Source organism: Mesoplodon mirus (genome assembly GCF_964341445.2).
Source record: "Mesoplodon mirus genome assembly, chromosome: 12".
NCBI lineage: Eukaryota > Metazoa > Chordata > Mammalia > Artiodactyla > Ziphiidae > Mesoplodon > Mesoplodon mirus.
Window position 1 is genome coordinate 3,023,065 of NC_138988.1, and position 8,041 is coordinate 3,031,105.

An 8,041-nucleotide genomic window follows, 5' to 3' on the forward strand; every position below is an offset into this window, starting at 1 on the left:
AGAAGCAACCCAAGTATCCATCAACAGATGAATGGATAAACCAAATGTGATGTATACACACAATGGAATATTATTCAGCCTTGAAAAAGGGAGTACTGACACATGATACGATATGGATGGACCTTGAGGATATTATGCTCAGTGGAATAAGCCAGTCACAAAAAGACAAATAGAAAAAAAATTCCACTTATATGAGGTCCCTAGAGCAGTCAGATTCATAGAGGCAGAAAGTCGGACGGTAGCTGGGAAGGGGAGCAGAATATGCCACCCCAGAACGTGCCACGCTCACATGTGGATCATTCTGAAGACAGTCATGGCCCAAAAGACTCAGGAAGAGCTGTGTACCTCCCTTAACTGCCTAAAAGAATTAGAAGGCATGGTCCGGGAACAGAGCTGCCACCAGAGATAACCAGCGTGTGGGCTGGCATAGTGAGCTGGGCGTTTGGCAGGGCCTGACCCTGTCGTCCTGCAGGGCCTGACAAACCTGTGTTCACCGAGCACTTGCTCTTCCCAGCTTCCTGTGACTTGTCTTCCTCGCCCTGGAGCCCCAGAGCCCTAGCCCTTCACCTTAGCTCAGCCGGCACACAAGCCTCCATTGCCTGACTGTCTTGGAACCTCTCATGTCTATGTGAGGCTCCCATAAGGACGATAATAAATTTGTTTGTCTCCTGTTAACCTGTCATATGTCAATTTAATGAATAGACCAGCCAAAAGAACCTAGAAGGGTAGAGGAAAAAGATTCCTCCCCTACAGCTGCCAAGGGCTAGGGGAGGGGGAATGAGAGGTGGTATTTAACGGGTATGGGGTTTCTGTTTTGCAAGATGAAATGCCTGGAGATTGATTGCAAAATAATGTTAATATGTGTGACGCTAATGACAGGGAAGTCTACTCAATGCTCCGTGGTGACCTAAATGGGAAGGAAATCCAAGGAAGAGGGGATATATGTATATGTGTGGCTGATTCACTTTGCTGTACAGCAGAAACTAACACAACATTGTAAAGCAACTATACTCCAATTTAAATATATATATATACACACACATACTTAATGCTAATGAACTGCACACTTAAATATGATTAAGATGGTAAACTTTATGTGAATTTTACCACAGTTAAAAAAAAAAAATTTTTAAACCCCTTAACAGTAGCCACAGCAATTCTTTAGAACTTAAACCTACAGAAGTTTGCAGGGATTTGTGTATTTTATCCCTGTGTGCTAAATAATAAATACACAGTGTGTATTTTATCACTGACATTATTTAATATTGCCTGTGCATGATGGTCATAAAAACCAGACAAGCTTCAGTCCATCTTGTTACTGTTTTCAAAATCTCTGTGGACAACGCACCCTCGTGCTGCAGGCGGCCCCCCTGCCCACCTTGGGCACAGCTGGCTTTGAGGCCTTTGCAAATGCTGGGCAGATGCTGGCTCTGCTCCCTACTGGCTGCGTGGCCCTGACAAGTTAGTTAGTTACACCTTCATTGATAACATGCAGCTCCTCATGCTATCTAAGGCACAAAGATTCCATTAATCACACATGTAGCATTAGGACAGTGCTTAGCACAGTAAGTGGTCAAGGAGTCACTCCACAAGGAGGCCCTATTAACCATCAGACAAAAAACACTACCCAGATTTCTTTCATTTGAATGGTTTCCCAATATTTAAAAATTAGGCTATTTTATATAAAATCTAGATTGATAATTTCTTTCAAAACATCAGAAGTGCTGGCAACACTGGGCTCATATTTCCACACGGCAATGACATGCTGGAGATGAGTGGCAGCCACTTTTTTTTTTTTTTTTTTAATTTATTTATTTTATTTGTTTTTTTTGGCTGGGTTGGGTCTTCGTTGCTACGTGCAGGCTTTCTCTAGTTGTGGAGAGCAGGGGCTATTCGTTGCAGTGCACAGGCTTCTCATTGATGTGGCTTCTCTTGTTGTGGAGCACAGGTCCTAGGCACGCAGACTTCAGTAGTTGCAGCACGTGGTCTCAGTAGTTGTGGCTCACAGGATCTAGAGCACAGGCTCAGTAGTTATGGCACACAGGCTTAGTTGCTCCGTGGCATGTGGGATCTTCCCAGACCAGGGCTTGAACCCGGGTCCTCTGCATTGGCAGGCAGATTCTTAACCACTGCGCCACCAGGGAAGCCCTGGCAGCCACTTTTAAAAGAAGGATTCGTGACCTCCCTGGTTTGCCACAGTTCCCACCACTCCCTTTTGTACACCCCAGCCAGCTTTACATTATACATTAAAAAAAAATTCACACCCAAGAAACCAATACACATTAGGAAACTCATTTCACGCACCGCTTCGCCAACACAGTGATCAAGAGGAATTCTGTTTTTTCCATAACTTCCCATATGTTCACTGAAGGGGGAGCCACAGTTATTCTGTCAACCTTGCAGCAGCCCTCAGATTGTCTGCCCTCCACCTGAGACGCCTATCAGAGCGAGGGCGACTTTCTGTGTGATGCTCCAGTCTCCCTACCCACGGAGCAGGCTTACTTAATCATTTAACAGATCAGGCAGGTAAGTTTAGCTAAACAGTTGACAATATCACAACATTTACATTACAAAGGTACACATTAGACTGTGACGAACCGTAATGTCCTTAAGTCATAACCTGACTTGACTGGATAATTTAGGTTTTGTGGTTTTGCACCCATAAGAAAATTAAATGAGCTCGAGATTTAATTAACTTGGGGGAGGGTGTCTTTCCTGCCATTTTTACCATGTGGGCCCTGAATGCTTCTTGTAGGATTGAGAAAGGCAGTGTCCGGAGGGAAACTACTAATAAAATTGACACAAGACACATGAACAGGAGAAAAAGAAAGAAATTTTAATTTGTGATCATAGAGGTTTCATAGAAATGGGACCTAAGAAGTGGCCAAAGCAAGCAGCTTTTATAGTTTTTAGACAAAGAAACAAATTTGAGAGGAATTGACAGGAAAAAGAAACTTAGGCTTTGGGTACTTAATTAGGGAAGACTCTAAACAGGGTTTGGGTTTGGGGTGGTAAATTAAAGAAGTAACAGGTTGTTTGTATAGACTCCCGGCCCTGAATTCCCTAGTTCTGGCAAGAGAGTGTCCTTCTACCTCCAAGTGCAGAGAGTGGACCTTTCACATGAGAGATTTATTTCCTGCTTTCAGGAAGACAGAGAGGAGGGTCAGAGTGCCCCTCTTGTATCAGCTATCTCTTAAGTAACTTTAATTCAAAATAGTTACTATGCCATTAAGGCATATTTGGGGGTGGCCTGCGCTGGGTCCCAACAGCAGAAATCATCTTTATTTGAGATTTCTTACTTTCTTTCCTACCATTATTATCTCATGGAAAAAAGATAAGTTTGTGAGACTAAATCCAACTTCACTTCATGAGAACAAAAGACCCGCCTATCAGCCAGGGAATCCCAAGGGATTTAAGAGCTCTGTGTAAGGATCCAGGGTTAAGGACCAAATATTAGAACAAATGATGCTCCTAGTGCTTTTATCATTTAGGAAATTAAAAGGGCTTTAGGAGCTCTGTGCCACGAACTGGGGGTGGAGACCAATTACACATTTCCTATTATTTCATAGTAGGCAAGTAAAACCAACCCCATTTCACAGATCTGGAAACTGAGCAAGGCCAGTGGCTTCCAAAAGGTCACATGATCACTTGGTTGGTAGAATAACACTTAAAACCCAGTTCTCCTGACATCCAGGCCAGTGCTAAGGATATTTCCAATGACATGTGGGGTTTTTTTGTTGTTTTTTGAAAAATATTTATTTATTTATTTTGGCTGCATTGGGTCTTAGTTGTGGCATGCGAGGTCTTCATTGAGGCATGCGAGATCTTTAGCTGTGGCATGTGGGATCTTTTTTTTTTTTTAGTTGCAGCATGTGGGCTCTTAGTTGTGGCGTGTGGGATCTAGTTCCCTGACCAGGGATCAAACCTGGGCCCTCTGCATTGGGAGCACGGAGTCTTAACCACTGGACCACCAGGAAAGTCCCGACATGTTTTTTTAAAAATGAGAATTCTCTTCCTGTTTCGTTTTTACTTTGAGTGTGAGGTGTCCATGAGAACAGGAACTGGACCCATCTGTGTTCTCTCTTCCACACTAATTAGTCTCAGTTTGATTTTGCTCAGGTCAGTTCAGGGACACACCGAAACGAGGATATTAGTCATTAGAAGAGATTTAAAAGGAGCTGCTGTGAAGTGCTGTTGTTTTCCAATGCCAATTTTCATCCCTGAGGTGGGATGAGACGTTTGCCTGTCACGGAACTCTGTGTGTCTTTCAGCAAAAATGGGCTGCATTTGGATGCTAAAGAGTTGACGTCCTGAGAAACTTGGGCTTCAAATATCAGGTTCTTTTCCTCCTGGGCAGAAGAAAATGACACCCTGCCTGCACCTCAGCTGTTAACTTTCCAGATGCCACTGTCAACTGTGATCTTTCCATCCTCCCTAAATATCAAAGCACAAGACAGAGGAATTGGGAAAGTTTTCAAGAGACCCAGCAAATGCACGCTTTTATGCTCACTCTCATCTTACAGGCGAGGACACTGAGACCCAGAGACGCAGAGTGAGGTGCCCATGACACCACTGTGTCTGACTGAGACCTTGGCCCCAGTGCATGTTCCTGTATTTGGGGGCTGCGATCGAGGTGAGGTTAGAACACTCCACACACCCCAGGACAAGAGCATTTTGTTAGTTGGTTTAATTATTTCTCTTTTTAAAAATCTGATCTTGTTTATTCATGTATTTATATTTTTTTATTGAAGTATAGTTGATTTACAATGTTTCAGGTGTATAGCAAAGTGGCTCAGATAGATACATATATATCTATCTTCAGATTCTTTTCCATTATAGGTTTTATAAGATATTGAATATAGTTCCCTGTGCTATGCAGTAGGACCTTGTTGGTTATCTATTTTATACATAGTAATTATTTCTTTTCAGTCAGGGAAATGGACCACATTCCTGCTTAAAATAGCTTCATGGTCCTTAGACCAATGACCGGAAAATTGTGAATAATAATCATTTTTTTTTTTTTTTTTTTTTTTTCTTTTTGCGGTATGCGGGCCTCTCACTGTTGTGGCCTCTCCCGTTGCGGAGCACAGGCTCCGGATGCGCAGGCCCAGCGGCCATGGCTCACGGGCCCAGCCGCTCCGCGGCATATGGGATCCTCCCAGACCGGGGCACGAACCCGTATCCCCTGCATCGGCAGGCGGACTCTCAACCACTGCGCCACCAGGGAGGCCCAATAATCATTTTTTAAAGAAACATGATAGATTAGGCAGAACATGCTAGCTTCTCGAAGAGTGTCCATGGAATCCTGGTTCGAACATGAATGATAGGTTTTGACTGTGAGCACAGACAAACAATAGCACCTCCAGGGATGAAGGATTCATCACCACCTAAGCCGGCTGCTTGCTCTGTGCCCCACTCAATCCAGGATCTGCCTTCCCACAGCTTCCCTCCATCCGTCGGCCTTAACTCTCCCCTCGGGAGCACCGCTGAGGATGAGCCTGACACGGTCCTCGCCCCACTGCTTGTCCTCTACACTCCTGACACAGGCCTGCGGGAGGAGGGGACTCCGAGACACAGCTCAGCTTGAGGGTGAGGCCCCGACGCCACTCCGAGCCTGAAGGTCTGCACCCCAGTCCTGGATCCTCCACTACTGATGGCGGGGCCTTGGCCAAGTCACCTCGACTTCCTTTCTGTCCTGAGAAAGCTGATTGCGCACCTTTATTCTTTCCTGACACAACTGCTTAGAGTTTTATTAATCAGGGTTCTCCAGAGAACCAGAATAGGATGTTCATGCGTGTGTACGTTTCAAGAGATTTATTTATTTACCTATTTATTCATTTATTTTTAAGGATTTTTTTTGATGTGGACCTTTTTTTTTTTAAGTCTTATTGAATTTGCTACAATATTGCTTCTCTCTTATGTTTTGGTTTTCTGGCCGCGAGGCATATGGGATCTTAGTTCCCCCATCAGGGATCGAACCCGCACCCCCTGCATTGGAAGGCAAAGTCTTAACCACTGGACCACCCGGGAAGTCCCTCAAGAGATTTATTATAAGGAATGATTCACATGGTTAATGAGGTTTACAAATCCCAACATCTGTGGTCTGCAAGCCGGAGACCCAGGAGGGCCAATGCTGTGGTCCAGCCCAAGTCTGAAGGCTTGAGAACCAGCAGAACCAATGGGATAAGTTCCAACCCAAGGGCAGGAGAGGATCCAAGTCTCATCTCAGCACTCAGGCCAAGGAAATTCCCTCTTACTCAGCCTTTTTGCTCTATTCGGGTCTTCAGCTGACTGGACCGCATTAGGGAGAGCAATTCACTTTACTCAGTCTACCGATTCAGGCGTTAATCTCATCCACAAACACCCTCACACAGAGACCCAGGATGTTGTTTGACCAAATGTCTGGGCGCCCCCGGGACCCAGTCAAGCTGACACATAAAAATTAACCATCATAAGAGCTACTAATTTCCCACAAGCAGTGGTTTCTGGGCTTCCCACAAATTATGAACTGCTGTGTTTTCACTCTCATCCAGTTGAAAATATTTTGAAACTTCCCTTGTTACTTTGTTTTTTATTCACTGCTTATTTAAAAGTAGGTGGTTTGATTTTCAAATATATATATATATATATATATTTTTTTTTTTTTTTTTTTTTTTTTTTGCGGTATGCGGGCCTCTCACTGCTGTGGCCTCTCCCGTTGCGGAGCACAGACTCCGGACGCGCAGGCCCAGGGGCCATGGCTCACGGGCCTAGCCACTCTGCGGCATGTGGGATCCTCCCGGACCCAGGGCACAAACCCGCGTCCCCTGCATCAGCAGGCAGACTCTCAACCACTGCGCCACCAGGGAAGCCCTTCAAATATTTTTGAAATTTTCTGGATAGCTTTTTAATTTTCTTTCTCATTGTAGTAAATACACATAACAGATATGATCTTCTTAACCATCTTTAAGTGTACAGTTCAGTGGCATAAGTACATTCACACTGTTGTGCAACCATCACTCCCATCCATCTCCAGACCTCTTTTCATCTTGCAAAACTGAAACTCTGTCCCCAGTAAACTCTAACTCCCCATTGCTCTCTCCCTGAGCACCTGGCAACCACCTTTCTACTTTCTGTCTCTGTGAATTTGACTGCTCTAGGTACCACAAATAGGTGGAATTACACAGTATTTGTCTTTTTGTGACTGGCTATTTCACTGAGCATAATGTCCTCAGGGTCCATCCATGTTGTCGCCTGCATCAGAATTTCCTTCCTTTTTAAGGCTGAACAATATTCCGTTGTCTGCAGAGACCACATTTTGTTTATCTATCATCTGTTGCTGGACACCTGGGTTACTTCTACCTTTTAGCTATTGCAAATAGTACTACACCACACAGGTGTAAAAATATCTCTTGAAATCCTGCTTTCAATTGTTTTGGATGTATACTTAGAAGTGGAATTGCTGGATATAGTAATTCTATGTTAAATTTTTTGAGGAACTGTCATACTGTTTTCCCCAAAGCTGCATCATTTTACATTCCCACCAGCGACGTATCAGGGTCCAATTTCTCTACATCCTTACCAACACTTGTTATTTTCTGGGTTTTTAAAAATAGTATCCACCCTAATGGGTGTGAAAAATAGCTTATCTTTATTAATACCTAATTTAACATGATTTTTGAGAGTTATTTTATGGTCCAGCATGTGGACTATATGCAATGTATATTTCATGACTACTTGAATAGAATGTGTATTCTGCAAGCGTTCAGTCTATAAATATCAATTAGGACAGTTTGTTGATAGTGTTGCTTAAATATTCTATATCCTTACTCATGTTTCATGTACTTTTTTGTCTACTGAAAGGAGGTGTTAAAATATTCAATATTGGGCTTCCCTGGTGGCGCAGTGGTTGAGAGTCCGCCTGCCGGTGCAGGGGACGCGGGTTCGTGCCTCGGTCCGGGAAGATCCCACATGCCGCGGAGCGGCTGGCCCGTGAGCCATGGCCGCTGAGCCTGTGCGTCCGGAGCCTGTGCTCCGCAACGGGAGAGGCCACAGCAGTGAG